Source organism: Oryctolagus cuniculus, chromosome 11, assembly GCF_051225735.1.
Source record: "Oryctolagus cuniculus isolate XC-2025 breed Fujian yellow rabbit chromosome 11, ASM5122573v1, whole genome shotgun sequence".
Lineage (NCBI taxonomy): Eukaryota > Metazoa > Chordata > Mammalia > Lagomorpha > Leporidae > Oryctolagus > Oryctolagus cuniculus.
The window spans coordinates 38,282,507-38,304,573 of record NC_142877.1 but is presented as its reverse complement, the minus strand read 5'-3'; the positions used below and the strand labels follow the sequence as shown (position 1 = coordinate 38,304,573).

At 38.0% G+C, this 22,067-nt stretch overlaps 1 protein-coding gene across 14 annotated transcripts in view; it reads left to right on the top strand.

Moving 5' to 3' along the window:
- The window catches only part of TASP1 (taspase 1), a 361,007-nt gene that overhangs the window by 221,593 nt on the left and 117,347 nt on the right, over positions 1 to 22,067 (top strand). The gene's annotated exons all lie outside the window — the stretch shown is intronic.

Genomic DNA, 22,067 nt, shown 5'->3' with positions numbered 1-22,067 from the left:
GTATCTGATGTTTACTTGGCATTAGAGTACAAGTTGCAAAACTGTGATGTGAAATTGAGCAGCCTCTTCTTTACAAGAAGTGATTTATTCTGGACATTTGAAAATACAAAGGAGGAAAACTGTTATAAACCGTCTGACACAGACTGAATCATTAATAAATAAAGTATAAATATAATAAAGAATAGCTTATTGCTCATTTGTCACGTAATGTTCATTCGAACTGTCCTCTGTCCATTATCCAGCATGCCAGTGGCTTCACAGGGCTTCTGTGTATAAGGACATCTCATCAGACAAAGATTGGCTGTTACAAGAGGCTTCCAAAAACTCATGGAAAATGGAATTAAATGGGAAGTTTATTTTGGAGCAAAAGATTTTTGTAATCCATGTGTAGTTTTCTCATAGTATACATTTTCCATCAACTTTTTTGAAGACTTCCTCGTCATAGACCTGTTTCATAAGAGAATGCATAAAGATTGCTTTATTCCATACTGTTAGGAGAAGGGAATTAGAATTACCCATTGTAAAGGTGATTTAAGGTTTTAGCACTGTCTTGCAGCATTTTCTATAATGATGGAAATATTTTCTGTCTATACCGTTCAGTATGGTGTTCACTAGTCACGTGTGGCTGTTGAGCACTTGAAATGTGGCTAATTTGACTAAAGAACTGAGTTTTTCAATCTTAATTTCAATTTAAATAGCCTCAAGTTGCTAGTGGCTACCATGATGAATAGCAAAGGATTAAAGAATGAGTGGGAACGTGGTTATTCCACTAAGTATTTTTAGAACATTCATTTCTTCTCAGTGACAAAACAGTTCCCAGATATAAAGCAAGCCTCGTAAGCCACAAGAATCCGTGCACGAGAATGGCTTGGAGCCATTTGAGTTTCTCTCACTCCTTCAGTGCTGATGCTGAACTAAGATTGCTTAATAATAATAATAATAAAAAGATTCATGAGGTTGCCTTTAACACTGAAGCCAGCTGATGGGATATGGTCATGTTACAACGTTCCTTGTGTGGAACTGCTCTCATTTTCCCTGCTGGTGGCCTGTGGAAGACACCTCACCATTTTAGATGAAATATGGGTAAAAAAGAGTGGAGTCTGTGCTGATCCCAAAGATGTGTGGCCTCCCGTTGCTATGGCTTGACATCTAGTAGGCGCAGTTTTCATGCTGTTGGTAAATTCTCCAGCTGGTATTCTTGATTGGCACAGCAGATACAGCCACTGCTCTTGCCACACTTGTAAATTATGTGTTTGATCTACCTTGCAGAAAGTTAATTCCCCTCACTTTCTTCCTGAGCCTGTGAACTAAAAAACAAAAACACTTGTGTTTTGGCTGCTGAATTCTAGACTTAAAAAGCAAAACAAAACAAAAACATCCGTTTGTCATAAAAGCTGGAATTTTATTGCATTGTAAGTAAGACTAAGTTACAGAAGAGAAGCTGGGCTGAAAAGAGAAAATAGAGTAGGCCTCAGGACTGCCTCTTCCTCATCACCACCATTTCTTGGCTTCTTTGAGAGAATTACTGAACTAGTGATATCCTTGTTCAGTGTGCTGACTGGCTTGTGAAACGTGTTCTCCTATAGTGCTGAGAGCCATGGAAGCAAAATGAGTAAGGAGGCATGTTAAAAGCTTTTTTTTTTTTTTAATTTAAAAATGACTTTTTAGATTTTTCAAAAAAATTTTTTGCCCTGCTTTCCAAAAGTTTCTTTATTTTTGTTGCTAAACCCAGCACCTAAAGCCACCTAACCATTTGAGCATTTTAGATAAGCTGGCTGTGTTTCATTCAAGTTTAAAAAGCTTTGAATTGAAGCTCACCTCGAAATCATGCTGCTTAGAAAAGGCTGGAGAACGATCAATATCATTGTAACTGAATCCATTTCTAATTTGAATAAATAGACTAGATTCTTTTACAGTTTTCTTTTCTTTAAAAAAAACATTCTTGCCGTTTTATAACTTAATTTTTAAACCCCTCTGTAGTATAACATGAAGAGATTTATTTTTATGGAATCCAAAGCACAGCACATAGCCCATATCCTACTCAGACAGCAGACAGTCAATGAATAGTTTTTAGTAAATACCCAGTGTGTATGGACTACTGTAATAAAAACAGATACTAAAACTGACAAAGTTCAAGTATAATAAGTGAAATTAGATTTCTCTTGCTAGATAGAGGTCACTGTTTAAAACAATAAGAAAATGCTGTTATAAAAATTCATCCTTAAGGAGGCATAGGCTGTTTCATAGGTTTAAAGTATCTCTCCACAGACTTATTAGTTTCAGGGAAAAAATAATAACTAGATAATGGAGAAACCATACAACATCTCTACCATGTGATCAGAATTAAAAGCCTCCCTGAGGGGCAGATGGATGATAAGTGCTTCTGGATGTGATAACCTGAGAAGGACACAATATCATGTATGTAGCATTCCATCTGGAAGTATGTAACCTGAGCCTAATCATGACGAAACATTAGACAAATCTAAAATGAAGGACATGCTATTAAATAGAAAAAAGGAACTATATTCTTTAAAATTGTCAATGTCAAATTGTCAAAAAAAAAAAAAAAAGAAATCCAAATCCAAAAAGGTCTTCAAAAAGTTCACAGAAAATGCATATTATGAAAAATAATGCATAGTGCATAGATTTCCATTTTTTGCACCAAAATAAAAAAATTGTCAATGTAATTTAAGAAATAATACAGAAATGTTGCAGATTAAATGGCACTAACTGCAATAACTGGTCTTAAACTGGATCCTACACAGAAGAGCAGGGAAAACTATAAATATATTATTAACTCAATTTGCATAAGGAATATGAGTAGCAAAAAGTATTGTTATATTATTGAATTTGCTGAAGTGAATTATTGTGATGTGAAGGAAAATGTTCTTTAAAAATGTGCTTTGAAGATATAAGGGTCAAGGGCAATAACATATATAATATCTTAATGGTTTAGAAAAATATATGGATACATGGATAGATGGATGAATAAAAAGTACATTTCAAGGCAAGCAGTGATAGTGAAGTCTGGTAAGGGATGCATGAGTGTTTCTTGAACTCTTCCATACTTTTAAAATTATTTTCAAGTGAGAAATTTCTAAATATATTATATTTGATATTATGGCACATCTGATTAATTCTTTTGGGCCTTACACTTGAAATGATGTAGTTCAAAGAAACAGTTCCCTTGGTTTGTAACCAAGTCTGCATTAGGATGAATGTTTATATTCTCCCAAACTACTGCCTGTTTTACCTTTTGAGTTATTGACTGGATTAGACACAAAATATATTTGCGTAATAACAAATCTCTTTAAAAATAGTTTAGAAAATCTTTCTGTAGTAGTCTGTTGTATTCTAGCTGGATCTACGAGAAGTTACCTTTCGTTACGATGGCAGTGTCACCTTAGGGTATCTTTCAGGATAATAGCTTCCCATTTTTACTTTTTCATTTACTCAAAAAAAAATGTTTATTTGTGATCTTCCTCTGCCCTGTGGTGCTGAGCCTTGTGCGAGCCACATGGTAGTGAAACAGGACTGAATCTGGATGACAACTCAATATGTACATTTTGTTCTTAATAATTTCTTTTTTTATGCTTGTAAAGTCTTTCAAATAGGAAAGTTTACAAGGTCATTCCGAGATTTCTATCCTTGGCACATCTGATTAGTTCTTTGGGCATTATCAGGATGGATGCCTCTCTAGGAACTTGGAACCTAAGTGTCCAGTCCACTCCTTGCATGTTAGAAGTCGTGGTGTGATCACTCTACCTCTCTGAATTTCAGAGGCTTCATCTATAATGTGAAAATAATACATCCTTTCTTTGCCTTAGCTAAACCCTTTCCTGGGATAAGGTATGATAGGAACAAAGAAGCAAAACTATCTGTGTGGGATACAGATGTATGGACTCTGTATATCTTTGTTTCCAATCCTTGATGTTTCTAATGTAATATTCTAAACTCTTTGTTCAGGACTACATAGGAAAAAAACTGCTATTTCACCTGCAGTAGAGTTTTTGCAGTCCTGATGTAGAATCTGTCATGTTTATTTTATGGAGATGATTCTCAGTACTTTTTCTTTGACAGATAAAATTGTGTGTATTTACGGGGTACCACGTCATGTTTCGACTCATGTATATATTGTATAGGGTGTAGTGCATAAATCAGAGTAATCGTATCTGTCTCCTCAGGCACTTGTCATTTCTTTTTGGCAAAAATATTCCAAATCCTTTCTTGCAGCATTTTAAAAAATACAGTACATTGTTGTTATCCATAGTCACAATTATGTGAAATAGAACACCAGAACTTAATTCTCATATCTAACTATAACTTTGTAACTGCTATCCCACCTTTCTCCATCCCTTTTTCTCCCCTGGTCTCCCCAGGCTCTGGTAGTACCCACTGTTCTACTTTCAACTTCTATGAGATTCCACTATGCATGAAATCATGCAGTGTTTGTCTTTCTGTGCTTCCCTTCCATCCACATTGCAAATGACAAGATTTATCCTTTTTCTATGACAGAGTAATATTCCATTATGTGCATATACCACATTTTCTTTATCCTTTCCTCAGCTGATAGACACTTAGGAGGTATCCATTTCTTACCTCTTTGAGTAGCACTGCAATAAGCATGGGAAATGCAGGTATCTCTTCATTATACTAATTTCATTTCCTTTGGATTTATATCCACTGGTGGGATTACTGGTTCACATGGTAGCACTACTCTTAAGTTTTTAAGGAACCTCCATACTGTTTTACACAGTGGCTGTGCTAATTCATAATCCCATCAACAGTGTGTAAGCATTCCCCTTTCTCCACATTCTCTCCAGCACTTACTGTCTTTTGTCTTTTGGTATTAGCCCAGATAACTGAACTGAGATGATATTGTTGTTTAATTTGCATTTCTCTAATGATTAGTGATGCTGTACATTTTTAAATATACCTGTTGGCTATTTGTGTGCCTTTCTATGCAAAGGGTAAAAAATATCAGTAAATCTGAATTTCAGAAAGAGTAAACCTTTCTTTGAGACAAAAATCTCTTCACTACTTCATGTCCTGGCAGAGTAGCAGATGGGGAATAAAACTGACATCAATGGGTATAAAGAGAAACCAGCCAAACTTGTAATGAACTCTTTATGGCCACATGTAAGCTGATGTGATAAAGTCCTGAAAAGCTTTAGTTGTAGGTGAATTTTGGATCTACCACCAGTTTTTCTCTTTGAAGCCTTCAGCAAATGGTAAGACACCAAAGGCTTACAGCAGAGTGAAGAAGTGTGAGTGATTCATTAAGGTGCATCAGATTTTCATTAAGTATATGACAATGGCCTAAGAAAGACCAGAGGTAGAGCAGGATTACTCAGGACATTTTCCTGAGTCATAGTGGCCCTTTATCAGGTGCAAAGGAGTGTTAAAGAAGAAGAGATGAAAAAACAGAACCAAACCTGTCCCACCTGAAATGTGTTCATCAAAGGGAAGGCAGCAGACTTGTGAAAGCGCGTGCCAGTGTAGCAGGGTGAAGAAATATGCGATGGTACTAAAATCTGGGGCAGGTTATGAAGAGAATACTTTAGCAACTCAGATAGCTGGTGTGGCCTATAAACAGAGGGAATTTCCCCTGGTAGAATATTGGCAGGTGAACTATAAGAATAGAGAAATCTCTAGAGTCTTACCTAGGCTCAGATACCAAACCTTGCTTAAAGGAAATTCCTGATTGGGACCTTAAAACATAGCCAGTATTGGACTGAATTTAAAATTGGCGCAAAGCCTAGAGCTAGCTCAGCTAGAGATCAGATTGACTTAGAGTCCTCACGCAGAGGAGGGGATGCTAGTTTCTTAGGGTAAATATTTACTTTCAATGCTATCTACTTTTACATATTCTTTTTACATATTGCATCATACAGTAAAAATTAGGGACCCTCTGGAAAAAAATAAGAGAATTATTTATACCCAAGAGACAAATCAATCAGTAGATGGTTAACAACAGATGATCCAGATGTTCAAATTAGCAGAGGACAATAAAATAACTATAAATATTTTTAAATGGAAATGATATGACTGAAAATGCAATATCAGAAACAATATTTTTGATGAACTTATAGGAGAGTAAGGTGGATATTTAGATTAGTGAACTTGAAAATTAGTCAATGGAAATGACCTAAACTTAAGTGCAAAGGAGAAAATAAATTTAAGTTACTAAAGCAAATGAAACCTGTGGGGCTTTGACAGATGGTCTACAATATATGCAACTTGAACTATATACCTGTGGAGTTCTTACATTTCTTGTGAAGCAGTATAATGTCTGAAGATAGATTGTGATATGCACACTTAATTTCTAGAATAACAAGTTTAAATGTGATAAAAAAAAATTAGAGTTAAAAACTTCAGTACAAGGCATAAAAGGATACACTAAGAAAAATTAGACCCCAAAACAGGCAAGAGAAGAGGAGTAGGAAAGCAAAGAACATATGAGACAAACAGGACAAATGCCGAAAGACTTAATTTCAACCATATCAATAATGATGTTAAATATAAGTGAATTAAGAACTAAGTTTATAAGGCAGAGATTTTCATGCTGAATAAAAACATAAGACCCTACTATATGCTCATTATAAGAAATATGCATTAAATATCAGGATTCAAATAAAAATAATGGTAAAAACTTGACAAATATATTTACCATGCAAACACTAATCATAAGAAAGCTGTCAGGTGGCTGGCGCTATGGCGTAGCAGGTAAAGGCACCGCCTGCAGTGCCGGCATCCAGTATGGGTGCCGGTTCGAGTCCCAGCTGTTCCATTTCCCATCCAGCTCTCCTCTGTGGTCTGGGAATGCAGTAGAAGACAGCCCAAGCCCTTGGGCCCCTGAACCTGCATAGCAGACCTAGAAGAAGCTCTAGGCTCCTGGCTTCGGATTGGCGCAGCTCCAGCCATTGTGGCTAATTGGGGAGTGAGCCATTGGATGGAAGACCTCTCTCCCTCTCATTGTCTCTCCTTCTCTCTCTGTGTAACTCTGACTTTCAAATAAATAAATCTTAAAATAAAGGAAGCTGTCAGACATAAGAGACATTGTGAAATAAGAGTGTATTTCATAAGGTAATATGATCCATTCAGTGTCAGACATAAAAGACATGAGGTAAAGCACGATATTTCATAATGATAATGTTTAATTCATTGAAAAGTTACCATTCTAAAAGTATACGTACCTGCTAACATTAAAAGAAGCAAAAATTGAGAGAACTGAAAGGAGGATTAGACATATCTCCAATCATAGAGGGACGTTTTAACATCCATCTCTCTGTCTCTCTTGGTAATAAGTAGAATAAAAATTAGAAAGGATAAGAACAACACTATTAATCAGTTTGACCAAAGTGATGTTTATAGAACACTACACTTAGAAGTTATTCTTTTTCATATTCACAAATCTACTCACCAAGAGAAACTTAAAATTATTTCAAAAGAGAGTAAAATTTAAAAGATGCAAATAAAACAGTGAGAAGAAATATATATTTGATTACTACCCAGCATATTTTATTTTTTAACTGAATACTTCACTAATTTTGAGATAACATTTTTAATTTATAGTTAAAGGCTTAATGATCAACTAAATAAAGACTTTAAAAAGTTAAAAGACTATAGTTCAGCAGGAATATAGGCAAGGGTTATAAAAAATAATCATGAAAATATGTAAGTTTCACTCATATACAGTAAATTTTAAAACAGTCACAGACCATTAAACTATAGCAGTATATAATTCTTAACAATTTGTTTGACAAAAGATTTAAAGCAAAGTTTGACAGAACACTGCATCTGCAGCAAAACTGATATGCCCAGGCATGCTTATGACAGAAAAGAAAGTTTAAAGTAAATGAGTTATACTTGCTTCTTAAGAAGCTTTAAGATTATGTCCAAAATGACAAAGATAGGGGCCACTGTTTTGATACAGCAGTTAAGATACTACTTGGGACACCTGCCTCTCATACTGACATGCCTGGGTCTCAGTCTGTTCTCTGCTTGTGACTCCAGCTCCCTGCTATTGTGCACCCTGGGTGGCAGTAGGTGACAGCTCAAGTAGTTGGGTCCATGCCACCTTCATGGGACTCCTGACTGAGTTCCTGGCTGTCGCCTGGCCCAGCCCCAGCTGTTGCTGAGGTTTGGGGAGTGAACCAGCAGGTGGGCTGTCCTTTTCCTCTCGCTCCCTCTTTCCCACTCTCTCTCTCCCCACCTCCCTCACTGCTTTTCAAATTAGTAAAATAAAAATTTTAAAAACCAACATGAAGTAAAAGTATAAACAGAAAATAAGTTAAAAAAATAAAATTCAACAAGACCAAAGATTGGTTTTAAAAAAAATTTAATAAAATGACAAATTCTTAGAAATATTTATCAGAAAAGAGAAAAAACACAAATTGCCAAATAGCCAATATTAAGATTGGAAAAGCAATATCAGTGCAGGATCACAGGTTCTGCAGACATTAGATAGATAACTTTATTCCAGTAAATTCACTACATTTGATAAAATTCACAAATTCCTTGAAAAATGTAATTTAACAAATATAATGCAGAAATAGAAAATTTGAATATTCATTTACATATTCAAGAAGCTACATTTATTAACAAAATCTTGTCATAAAGAAAGCTTAATGCTCAGATGGTTTCACTGGTGTGTTACAGCAGAAATTTAAGAAAGAAGTAATACTAATCTTATGGCAGTTCTTTCAGAGAAACAAGGCAGGAGAATTGCTTTCCGCCTCATTTTGTGAATGAAGGGTGACCTAATATTTGAACAAAAATAAGAAAGGGAAACCAATATTTCTCATAAACATAGATGTAAGAATGCCTAATAAATTCATTGTCACATTGGGACTAAAAATTCTAGCAGTGGGGCTGGCGCCGTGGCTCACTTGGTTAATCCTCCACCTGCGGCGCCAGCATCCAATATAGGCTCCAGGTTCTAGTCCCGGTTGCTCTTCTTCCAGTCCAGCTCTCTGCTGTGGCCCGGGAAGGCAGTGGAGGATGCTCTGAGTGCTTGGGCCCCCTGGCTCCTGGCTTTGGATCGGCGCAGCACTGGCCATAGCGTCCATTTGGGGGGTGAACCAACAGAAGGAAGACCTTTCTGTCTGTCTCTCTCTTTCACTGTCTGTCACTCTACCTGTCAAAAAAAAATAATAATAAAATCTGAAAGTTCATTTAAGAAATAAATTCTTTCAGTATTACATGCCCATACACATTAAGCAAAATTTTTGCAAGAAATGCACTTTGATTTAATGATTTAATCAATGTCAGCAAATTGTGCTGGGACATACAGAAGTCCAAATGCAAAAGCATGAAATTGGACCTTTATTTCACAACATATATAAAAATAAACCAAAATTTAAGAGCTGAAGAATTATGAATTTCTTTGGAAGAATCAGGAGTAAGTCTTCATGACCTTAGATTAGGCAGTACTTTCTTAGATATGACCCCCAAAGCACAAACAACAAAAGACAAAATAAATTGGACATCACAAAAATTAATAACTTTTAGGCTTCAAAGAACACCATCAAGGAAGTGAAAAAATAAGTAGAATACTCAAGAATCATATAATTGTTAAGGGAGTTGAGTTAAGCTTGTATAACCAACTCTTGTAAATTAACAATAAAAAGATATAAAATGGGCAAGGGATTTGAATAGGCATTTCTTTTTTTGGTATTTTTAATAGAAAACTTTTATTTAATAAATATAAATTTCAAAAGTACAACTTTCGGATTATAGTGGTTCTTCCACCCATAACCACCCTCCCACCCACAAACCATCTCATCTCCTACTCCCTCTCCCATCCCGTTCTTCAATAAGATTCATTTTTAATTATCTGTATATACAGAATATCAACTCTATACTAAGTAAATATTTCTATAGTTTGCACCCACATAGACACACAAAGTATAAAAGTACTGTTTGAAGACTAGTTTTACCATTAATTCTCATAGTTAAGGACAGAGGTTCTACAGGGGAAGCAAGTGCACAGTGACTCCTGTTGTTGATTTAACAATTGGCACCCTTATTTATGACATCAGTAATCACTCAAGGCTCTTGTCATGAGCTGCCAAGGCTGTGGAAGCCTCTTGAGTTCACAAACTCCGACCTTGTTTAGACAAGGCCATAATCAAAGTGGAAGTTCTCTCCTCCCTTCAGAGAAAGGTACCTCCTTCTTTGATGGTTCCTTTCTATCAGGATCTCACTCACAGAGATCTTTCATTTAGGTCATTTTTTGCCACAGTGTCTTGTCTTTCCATGCAAATCAAAACCACAATTAGGTAACACTTCCCACACCACTAGATGGCGTTAATGATAAAAAATGAACACTAACAAGTGTTGTTGAGGATGTAGAAAAATTGAAACCTTAAATTGATAGTGAGAATATGAAAATGGTGTGTCCACTTTGGAAAAGTTTGGTGGTTCCTCAAAAAGTGAAATGTAAAGTTACCATATTACAGAGTAATCCCATTCCTATGTATATACCCAAAAATATTTTTAAAAAATCCACACAACTTGTGCAGAAGTGTTTATAACAGCATTACTAATAACTGTTGAATCAGATGTCCATCAACCGATGAACAGATAAACAAAACGTGACATATTCTTTTAATGGGATACTATTCAGCTATAAAAAAAGGAATGAAGTACTGACACATACTACAGCATGGGTAAATCTTGAAAACATTATACCCAATGAGTTAAGCCAGACATAAAGGCCACTTAATTTTATGATTCTATCTATATAAAATATCCGAAAGAGGGAAGTCCATAGAGACAGAATACAGATAAGTGGTTGCCAGGGCCTAAGGGATGACTGCTAATGAACATGCAGTTTCTTTTTAAGGTGATGAAAATATTCTGGAAGTAAAAAGTTACACAGCTTTATAAATATTAGGTAGCCTTAAAAAGCTGATGGAAAAATGGAATTAAAAGATTATTTGGATGCAAATTTTTTAAAATCCACACACAAATATTTCTTAATGCGCATTTTCCGCAAACTTTATGTAGTCCCCTTTATACTAATAACTATTGGATTGAAAATTGCTTAAAAGAATGTTTTATAGTATATAAATTATATCTTAATGAAGAAGTTAAAGTATCAAGCAATGTACTTTACTGTATTACCAAAACAAAAGAGAAAAACTGTATGTTCCTCTTGATGCTATATGATCATCTCAACTTTAGTTTATTTTAAAAACCTTAACATACCAGAAACTGGAAAAGCTTCATCTACTAAGGACAGCTACCAAAACCTACAGCTAAAATCATTCAATTCCTAATCATTAAAGTACTAAACACTTTCTTTTTAATGCTGAGAAAAATCAAAGAAGAGGCCTACTCTTCATAACTACTATGCACTGTTTTACTGGAATTTGTAACCAACATATAAAGCAAGTAAAAGAAATAATAGGCAAAACTTTGGGAACAAAATTAGTAAAAACAATAGTGATTCTCAGATGAGATGGAATGAATCTAGCAAATGACATGTAAAATCTGTTTCCTAAAAATTACAAAACTTTGCTGAGAGAAAGAGATGAAAACCTAAATGATAAGAGAAATACCATGTTCATGGATTGGAAAATTCATTAATGTTAAGATACTAGATCTTTCCAAATTCATTCATATACTCAAAGCAATCTCAATTGAAATTCTGTGGGGGGGAGGTGGTTAAAGAAGAAGTGAACTTGCTGGTTTTAGAATTTGTATGGAAATTCAGAGAATATAGAATTGCAAAAATCAGCTTTAAAATACTTGGAGGACCTTTAAGACACATACGAAGCAGCTGAAATGAAGGCAGTGTTCTCTGACAGAAGGGACAACCCTAAACTCCATGTATCAGAAGCTCTGATGTAGTTGGAAATGCTGTGTCAGTCTTCTGCAACTTCATCATCCTTGTAAGGGAGGAAATCAGACTGCTGATGCAGCAGGGTCCACATGATATTGCAGATTTAACAAATGTTATCTTAAAAATACAGATGGGAGCTTGTGTCTCAAGAAATCAGGGGCAGGTATTTGGCACTGCAGTTATACTGCCACTTGGGACCCCTGCATTCCGTGCTGGAGTGCCTGGGAGGCAGAGATGATGGCTCAAGTACTGGGGGCTTTGCCACACGCATGAGAGACTCAGGTTGAGCTCCTTGCTCCTGGCTTTGGCCTGGCTCTTTCCCAGCTGTTGTGGACATTAGAGGAGGGAAGATCTTTTCCCTCTCTCTCTCTCTCTCAAATAAAATTAATAGATTTTTTTTTTTAAAGAGGAGGAAATCCAAAGTAATCACTGGCAGTGTGGATGTGGTTTATATTCAGAGGAAAGGTTGTCAGCAGTATCAACTTTCAAGATGACAAATGAGAAGTTGTATACAACTTAAATAAAATATGATTTTAAAAAATGAAAGAAAATTTAGACCCTTGTATCTCCTAAAGTATATATGTATCTTGGTCAGCTTCTTCACAAGCTTACCTAATTGTTTATACACTTTATAATGTACTTTAATTAAAGTGTACATTTTAAAATGTAATTCTTGACTGTCAGTATTAACTGGTGTTGTAGTATTTAAAACATGCAATATCTAGTAAACTGCATGGATTTCCCATAATTCTACCACTTAGAAATAGAGTTTGTAGGGCAGAATTGCTGCTTTAGGGAAGTGATATTTTTCTGCAATTAGATGAGTGTCACTGAAATAATAACCACATTATTTGTTCTTAAAGTCTCTTCTTTCTTCATTTAGGTTATTGTTATACAGTTGGTTAAACAAGTGTATACTGTTTTTAAAGATAAAAATATAACCAAGGTCAAACATAAAAGACTATAATAAAAGTTTATTTGTGACTGGTATTGAGAAAATATTTTACAGAGATAAAATTGAAAATAAATTAAGATATCAGCTAGATATTGAATGGAAATAAATATTTGACTATAAATTGCTGTTCTATGTTTGAGGGATATTGTCTTTATTCCTTGATTTATTTGACCACTTTGGTTTTGATCGTGTATGCAAATCTTGATGATCATTACCTTTCTCAAACTTAAGTCTGAGAACCTCCTAAAATATCCTAAAAATTTATCTAAATAAAGCAATTTATAAAACTTTTAATATGGTTTTCCTGTGGCAAGGGTACTTAAAATGCTAAATAAATTCTCTACCATACCTTTAATAAAAACATTCTGTTGAGTTGAAGAAGTGAGACACAAAAGAAAACTTTGTGAATTATTCCATGTATACGATGTTCAAGAACTGGCAAAGCTAAGGTAAGTGCTGTAAGAAAGGAGAATGAAGGAAATATTTTATATGAAAAAATTTTCTACTTAGATTTTAGTTTCATAGGTTCACAAATTGTTAAAAGTCATGATATGAAGTGAATAAGCTCTTTTTTGTTATAGGACATGAAAAATAAAGAAAACAATATTCTAATGCTGTATAATTACTCTCATATGTGTCTAGCTTAGCATTAGTATGCCATCTTGTTGGCTTCTGATACTCTTTTTTTTTTTTTTCCTAATACTCATTTTGTTAGAAAAATAAGCGCCTCCTCAGGCAGGTACATTGCTGTTTTCCCACAAGACAAATAGTCATGACATGTAAATGGGACAAGTATACTTAGAGTGATTGCCCTTGTTACAGTGAGTAAGTAATGATTATTATATAATAATGTTTTCTTTTTGTTGGAAAGCAGTAGACAAATGATGAATATATTTCTTTTTATCTCAAGGGGAAAATAGGATATAATCTAGATCATGTCATTTGTATGTTAGCTTTTTAATTTGAAATAAGATATTAATTTCTGTGGTGGTAATTCAGAATTTCCCATTGATTTTGTGTTAAAACAACTTTTATTATATTATTTTGTTAAATAGATGAGTGATAGGAACAGAATCTACTAGGCATACAGTATATGTGGATCTACTAATGCCCACACAGGACCCAGCAAATGGTAGGCATTTGATAGATACCTCTTTAATGAGTGATTGTGATGAGATGTAGGGTAGAAATTCTGGTCAAGATGGTTGTCTAGACAGAGCACTTTGTCTGTCTTGTGCATCTGTCCCTGTTATCTCCAGATCCGAGATAAAAAGCTGAATTTAACTGATTAGAAGTCAATTTTTAAAAAAGTTTTTTAAAAAACTTTACATAAGAATGTTTAAATTTTACATACTATTTAATCATTTTAAATTTTATATAACATTTGACTCCTTTTCCTCCTGATTTGTTTTTTTTTTTCTAATAAGAACAGATGATTTGACAACAGTGCGATGTGCTTTCTGTGTAGTGGCAGTTGGTTGGAACCAAATGATGGTTATACTATTTGGTGAGGCTTGGGTAACCCTTTGAGACTCCTACACCTGGCCTGCCTCGCAGCCTGTGAGACCAATCTCTGTTGTACATTTTTGGGCCTAAATCAAGCCTGTCTGCCAGAATACATTTTTATTCCAATATTCAAAAATTCAAAACCCATAGTTTGTTTTGTTTGTTTTTTAAGGCTTCACGTTGAAGTGTCCATTCTGTTTAATCCTAAGGATTCAAATGCCTTTTTATTAAAGATTTATTTAGTTATTTGAAAAGCAGAGTTGCAGAGAGAAAAAGTGAGAGGGATGGAGAGAACTCTTCCATCCACTGCTTCACTCCCCAAATTGTCACAATCGCCAGGGCTAGGTCCGGCCGAAGCCAGGAACCAGGAACTTCTTCCAGGTCTCCCATGAGCGTGGCAAGGGCCCAAATATTTGGGCCATCTTTTACTGCTTTCCCAGGTGTGTTAGCAGGGAGCCTGATTGAAGTCTAGCAGCCAGGACTTGAACTGGCACTCACATGGGATGCCAGCATGCAGGCAGCATCTTAAAGCACTGTGGCACAACTCCACAGCCCCTAAAATGCTTTTATTATAGTTAAAATGTATATGACTTTTATGTCCGGTAAATAAAGCAGTACTGTACATTCGTGAAAACTTAACATCTTAGTATTAACTAATTAAGACATTTGGATACGGTTGAGTTATTCTCTCTGTATACATTCCTTTCAGATACTTCTGGATGCAATAAATGGTAGGTGCTGACAGTTTACTTTTATGCTCTTGAGCTGTCATCACTAGACTGTGCATGTTTGGATGGTACTGTCTGCTGCAGTGTTAAAGGAGTACAAAGAAACTTACTAGGTTGAGGGTTGTATTAACACTTTGGTATTTATTAGGAGATACACAAAGAACCTTGGAAACAGCTTTTTTTTTTTCCACATGAGATAAGAAACTAGTGTTATTTTAAACATGCCTCCTCTAAAGATGAGAAACCCAATAATTCTCTAATTTATTTCATTAATGATTTTTTGTGGATATTATGGTAAAACTTTGAACAGCTAGAAGATACTAACCACACTAGTCCATTAAAAATATTTAACATGTATATTTAGGAGAAAAAGATCTTAGAAAAACAGCCTCTTCTTAGATAATAATAAATTCCATTAGCTCCTGACTAGAACATCCCAAATTCCCTCAAACTTCCAAAGCCCCATCAACAGACAGGAAGGCCTGGTCTATGAGGTAGGACAGTTTCCCGAATCTAGCAATTTATACTTTTCTTCAGGAAGCCAAATTTGAAGAGAAATATAATTTACAAGATTTTCACCATCAGATCACAAAATGCATCTCTCACTATCCTTCATTAACCAATATGAGAGCTAACCAGTCAATACAGTGGTTATTAATAACTGACTCTGAAGAAAGCCTGAATTATTTGGCTTTGAGAGTTAAGCTGTTACGTTTTTTTCAACTTCCTTAGGAGTAGAGTTAAATTATTTATTTGAAAGCAGAGTTTACAGAAAGAGGGAGAAACAGACAAAGAGAACTCTTCCATCCATCGGTTCACTCCCCTTAAGGCCACAATGGCCAGGGCTAGGCCAGGCCAAAGCCAGGAGCCTGAAACTCCATCTAGGTGCCCCATGTGGGTGCAGGAGCCCAGGGGCTTGGGCCATTTTCTGCTGCTTTCCCACTTGCATTAGTAGGAAGCTGGATTGGAAGTGGAGCAGCTGGTACTCAAAACTGGCACCCATATAGGATTCCAGCACTGCAGGCAATGGCTTAACCTGCTGCACCACAACACTGGCCCATTTATCTGGCCCATGATATCTCTCTTTTTTTTTTTTTTTTTTTTTTTTTACAGGCAGAGTGGACAGTGAGAGAGACAGACAGAGAGAAAGGTCTTCCTTTGCCATTGGTTCACCCTCCAATGGCCGCCGCGGCCAGCGCGCTGATCCGATGGCAGGAGCCAGGTACTTATCCTGGTCTCCCATGGGGTGCAGGGCCCAAGGATTTGGGCCATCCTCCACTGCACTCCCTGGCCACAGCAGAGAGCTGGCCTGGAAGAGGGGCAACCGGGACAGAACCGGCGCCCCGACCAGGACTAGAACCCGGTGTGCCGGCGCTGCAAGGCGGAGGATTAGCCTGTTGAGCCACGGCGCTGGCGATATCTCATTTTTAAAATGAATTATTTTTTACACAAATACTGTTGACTGCCTTCTACACTCAGGTGCTTTTCAGGGACATAATAGTGAACAAAACAGACAAGAATCTCTATACTTGTGGACCTATGTACTAGTGAGGGAAACAATAAACAAGAAGAATAAGCGGTATACTATGTGTGTGGTACGTGCTAAATAGAGATGAGAAGCTCGGGAGGGGTTATGAAGTATGAGGTTCCAGTGTCAGGGTGGCCTCACTGCGAAGATGACATTCCAGGACAATCTTTGAAGACTTGGAGCGAGGCAAGAACATTCCAGGCTGAGGGAATAGCAAGTACAAAGGCCTCACCTAGTAGTGTGCCTACTGTGCTGGGAGGACCGAGAAGAGGCCAGTTATCTTGGGTCAGAGTAAGCATTAGAGTACCAGATCGTGTGGTTTCTTATTAGTCATCATCAGACTTTTGGCTTTAGTCTTTGGATGGTAAAGAGCAGAGGGGTGCCACTCAGGTAAGAAGCTGTTAACAGCTGTTAGGTTTTAGATAGAGCCTTTCAGATTTCCTGATGAATTGTACAGATATATGAGAAAAATAGAAAAGACAGTGATGACTTCCAAGATTTTGGCTTCATTAAAAAACATTAGAAGATTGGAGTTGCCATTTCCTGGGATAAGGAAGAAAGTCAGAGGAGAATAGAGGGGAAGTATCAGGCGTTTGGTTTTAGGTGTGCTTATTCTGAAATGCCTGTTACGTACTGCATGCGGATGCCCAGTAGGTATTGGATAGATGAGGGAACTTCACAAAGTTCATGAGAAGTCTAAATTATGAAAAAAAAATCAAGCTATCATTTCAAACATTTTTATTCCATTTTTCAAGAGCTTAAAAAATTATTTATGAGAAAGGCTGAGTGAGAGAGAGAAAGAAAGAAGGAGAGAGAGAATGACAGAGAGAGAGAAAGAAAAAGAGAAAGAAAAATAGATAGATCAATCAATCAATCGATTTCCCATCTGCTGGCTCACTCCCCAAATGCTTGAAACAGCCAGGGCTGGGCCAGGCTGAAGTCAAGAGCCAGGAACTCAAGTACTTAAATTATCACATGCTGTCTCCCAGAGTCTACATCAAGCAGGAAGCTGGAATGGAGAGAGGAGCCAGGACTTGAACCCAGGCACTCTGATGTGGGATGTGGGTGCCCCAAGAGATGTCTTTACTGTCATACCAAATTCCTGCCTCCATACATTCTTTGAAGTTACCTCACACATGTTGGATATTCAGGAGAGAGAACTGAGCTGAGGATGTGTATTTGAAGATCTCAGCATATGCATGCTCTTTAATTATAATACTGGGAGCGGGCATCTGGCCCAGTGGTTGAGATGCTGTTTGGGACACCCATATCAGAGTGCCTGGTTCATGTGCTGGCTCCTCCACTTCTGATCCAGCTTCCTGCTAATGCACAACCTGGAAAGTGGCAGATGATGGCTCAAGGACTCCCACATGGGAGACCCAGATGGAGTTCTGAACTCCTGGCTGCAGCCCTGTTGCAGTTGATTTCTCAACAATGTTGCAGTGGATTCGTTTCTGAGAGGAGCAGTGTGGTGGAGGCAAGAGGCGCGGAGTCACCACGCAGAACCCGGGAGTCGGTGAAAGCAGGCTTGAGGCGAGCAGCCCGCAGACTCGTTTATTACAGTTGGAACAAGATCTTATATAGCCAAGACCAGCCAATCTAGTCAAGGGGTGGTCTATGCCCCAACCAATCACAGCCTGTTCCCAGGCAGGCTCCGTTGCCAGGTGGGTTTCAAAGCCATTCCTGAGTAACTGACACTCGCTTGCCAGTGGCCGCCTTGGCATGGCCTTATTCCACCACACAGCCTGGCCCATTCGTGGCTATTACAGGCAGTTAAAGAGTGAACTAGTAGACAGATCTCTTTTAATCTCTCTGCTTTTAAAATGAAACAATTAAGGAGAAAAATTGGATGAATTCACCAAGAGAGTGAACACAGATAAGAGAAAAAAGGCCAATGAATGGTGGCTTTAAGTTGAGGAGTCAGCCAAGGAGACTAAGAAGTTATGATCATAGAGGTGAGAAGGAAGGCAGGTGAGTGTGGTGTCCTGAAAAACAAGCGGAAGTGTTTTTGGAAGACTGTGATCAACTCTGTCAGATACTGATATTAGACAGTTTGAACTTAGGTCTGAGGATTGCCCATTGGATTTGGCTTTGGAAATCATTGCTTATCTTGGTGAGAGAGGTTTTAGTGGAGTATTCAAGGCAAAAAGCTGATTATAGAAAGTTGAAAAGGAGAATGAAAGGAAATAGTTTGAGGTCACCAGTGTAGACAACTCTGTAAGGGAAGTTTTCCGTAAATGGAAGTAAAGAAATGGATGTGTGCATCCCACATCAGAGTGCTAGTTTGAGCTCCCTCTGATCCAGTTTCCTGTGATGCATCCTGGGAAGCAGCAGATGATGATGCGTATGGGAGAGTCCATGGGATTTCTGGCTCCTGGCTCAGCCTGTCCCAGCCCTGACTGTTGTGGACGTTTGGGGAATCAATTAGTACATGGAAAATTTCTCTCCTTCTCCCCTTCTTCCTCTCCCCTTTTCCCTCTCCCTCTCTTTCCTTCCCTATCCTCCCCTCTCCCCGTTTACCTTTCAAGTAAATCTTTAAAAAGAAATGGAGTGGTAACTGGAGGAGATAGATCTAGAGAGTTATTATTACCTCTTTTTCCAATGCTAGCAGAGACTTCACTTTATATCTAAAAATGTTCCAGGTATTTTTCTACAAAATGAGTAGAAGAAAGTTGATTCAACTATTGGACCCTGGGGCACTCCACTCCAACAACTGCTCTTGGGGATAAGTACCATGAAAGAAAACTGAGGTTCTATTGTGGAGTAAAATAAAATTTCAGCATATTCTTCGTGGTAGTTCTGGTACAGCTTCAAGGAAGATATTTTTTGACATTTGGGGTGAACTGGCTAAAACAGAATTGCACAGCTTTCTTAAAAAAATAAAAAGATTTGTGTGAAAGGCAGAACAAAAGAAGGAGAGGGAGGGAGAAAGGGGCGGAGAGAGAATCATCCATTCTTTGGTTACTCCCCAAATGGCTGCAGCAGAGCTGAGCCTGGCCAAAGCCAAGAGCCAGGAACCAGGACTTCCATGTGGGTGACAGGGCTTAGGCTTAGCCTTCCCAGGCTCATTAGCAGGAAGCTGGAAACAGAGTAGTTGGAACTTGACCCAGTACTCTGTCTGATATGGGATGCCAATCTTCCAAGTGGCTTAACCTGCTGTACCACAGTGCCGGCCCCTGCACAGATTCCATGACCTTTCTGTACTCATGTGCCTCTCTGGCTCTGAGGAGAGTGGAATGAGGCAGAACAGATAAATTTGCAACATTTCCCTGACGTTTACTCAGAGTTCTTTTTTTCAAAGAGTGCCTCCTGAGACAGAGTAAAAGTCAGTTTGGGGAATGCTGCTATCTAGGATGAGACGCCTCAACAGTTCTTTGGCATTATATTTGTCAGATCAATGGAAAGTTGTAAAGAGGATGATTTGACGAGGAGAACTTTATTCAGAGTTTGTTGATGGGTTTTATTTATTTATTTATTTTATTTGACAGATAGAGTTAGACAGTGAGAGAGACAGAGAGAAAGGTCTTCCTTCCGTTAGTTCGCTCCCCTAATGGCCGCTATGGCTGGCGCTGCGCTGATCCGAAGCCAGGAGCCAGGTACTTCCTCCCGGTCTCCCATGTGGGTGCAGGGCCCAAGCACTTGGGCCATCCTCCACTGCCTTCCCAGGCCACAGCAGAGAGCTGGACTGGAAGAGGAGCAACCGGGACAGAACCGGCGCCCCAACCGGGACTGGAACCCAGGGTGCCGGTGCCGCAGGCAGAGGATTAGCCAAGTGAGCCACCGTGCCGGCCCATATACTGATTTTTAAAATCAATTTTAATGTATAAAAAGTATATGTTTTAAAATATTTGAAAAAGAAGGTTAAAAATACTTAAAACATCAAAGTAAAGAGTGTACAATGTCTTTACAGTCTCAGTACACTTATTATCATTAATGGTATCAGGTATGTATTTCCTTACAGACTGCATGATATACCTGCTGACCTTTCTACCTTATCTCAAAGATATTAGGGATAGGCTTTCTTTCTGTAGAGATAGAAGTAAAATTCCCCAGGGAAGGCTGAAAATTGTAGGCTCCTGTTCCTCCACCTCTCTGTACTCTGATGTTGTGCATCTTGGTAGGTGGTCTTAAGATCACTCTTTTAGAAAACTACTCTGACGGATTAGGCTTGGGCTAAGAAGGTGAGTCTTAGTTCTTGAACCAGTCGGGATTCTGATTTTTTTTTGACAGGCAGAGTGGACAGTGAGAGAGAGAGAAAGGTCTTCCTTTGCCGTTGGTTCACCCTCCAATGGCCGCCGCGGCCAGCGCACTGCGGCCAGCGCACTGCGCTGATCCGATGGCAGGAGCCAGGTACTTATCCTGGTCTCCCATGGGGTGCAGGGCCCAAGCACTTGGGCCATCCTCCACTGCACTCCCGGGCCACAGCAGAGAGCTGGCCTGGAAGAGGGGCAACCAGGACAGAATCTGGCGCCCCGACCGGGACTAGAACCTGGTGTGCCGGCACCGCAAGGCGGAGAATTAGCCTAGTGAGCCATGGCACCGGCTGGGATTCTGATTTGTTCTTAGAGAGCTATTAAGAAAAACAAACAAACATATAACCTGAATTCTAGAAAAATCTGGATGTGGTTTTTTATTTCTTTAACATTTAGAGAGTCTTTCTAATGTAGAATAAAAAAGATCCCTGAGTATAATTGAGTCATGTTCTTATTTTTGCCTACAAAGGTGCTGAACTTTGAAGAGCTAGTAGCTTCCCAATCCAGGGACTGTCCAATCCATCAACAGCATATTTAATGCTCAAATCCAATTCTTTGAGTCCCCAAATCATCCTGAAATTTATTATTAAAATGAGTGGGCCTTAGCTTTTGAGCAAGCACTATTCCATCCTGAAAAGCTACCTTGTCATAAGCCTCCTGCAGTGAAAGGTGTCTCTTAAGAGAGCTAGATTTAGAATCCTCCTTTGTGTGGACAGCCCTTAATTTGGAGTTCAGAGGCTTTCATTCATGTCTCAATTTTTCCACTTCCTCTCTGACCATAAGCAAACCACATAACCATTTTAAGTCTTGCTTTTTTTTTTTTCCCCACCTGAAAAAAGATGACTATGTATATCTGTCTACCTGCCAGGGAATTCTGAGGTAACCTCATCAGTACAAAGCAACATGGAAACTAAAGCAATATGCAAATGTAGGCACTTTAATTTTTATTAAGTTTTCACAGAGAACTAGTTTCTGCATCCTACAAAGACCTAATTGCCTTCAGAGCAAGATCTATGTGTGTTTCATTCTTCTGTTCCCCATAATATGTGCAGAATAAGTATTTGCTAAATAGTGGAGAGCTTTTATCACCTTTAGCAAAAGTGAATACTCATGATAATTCTTCACGTGAGTGGTGGGCTAATAGGTACTCTGAGGCTTGCCATGTTTATGTGGGTGCCTTGACAGGGCTTTTAAGCTAAAAATAGGAGGAAACTCTTGTCTGATGTTGCCTTTGACTGAAGTGTGG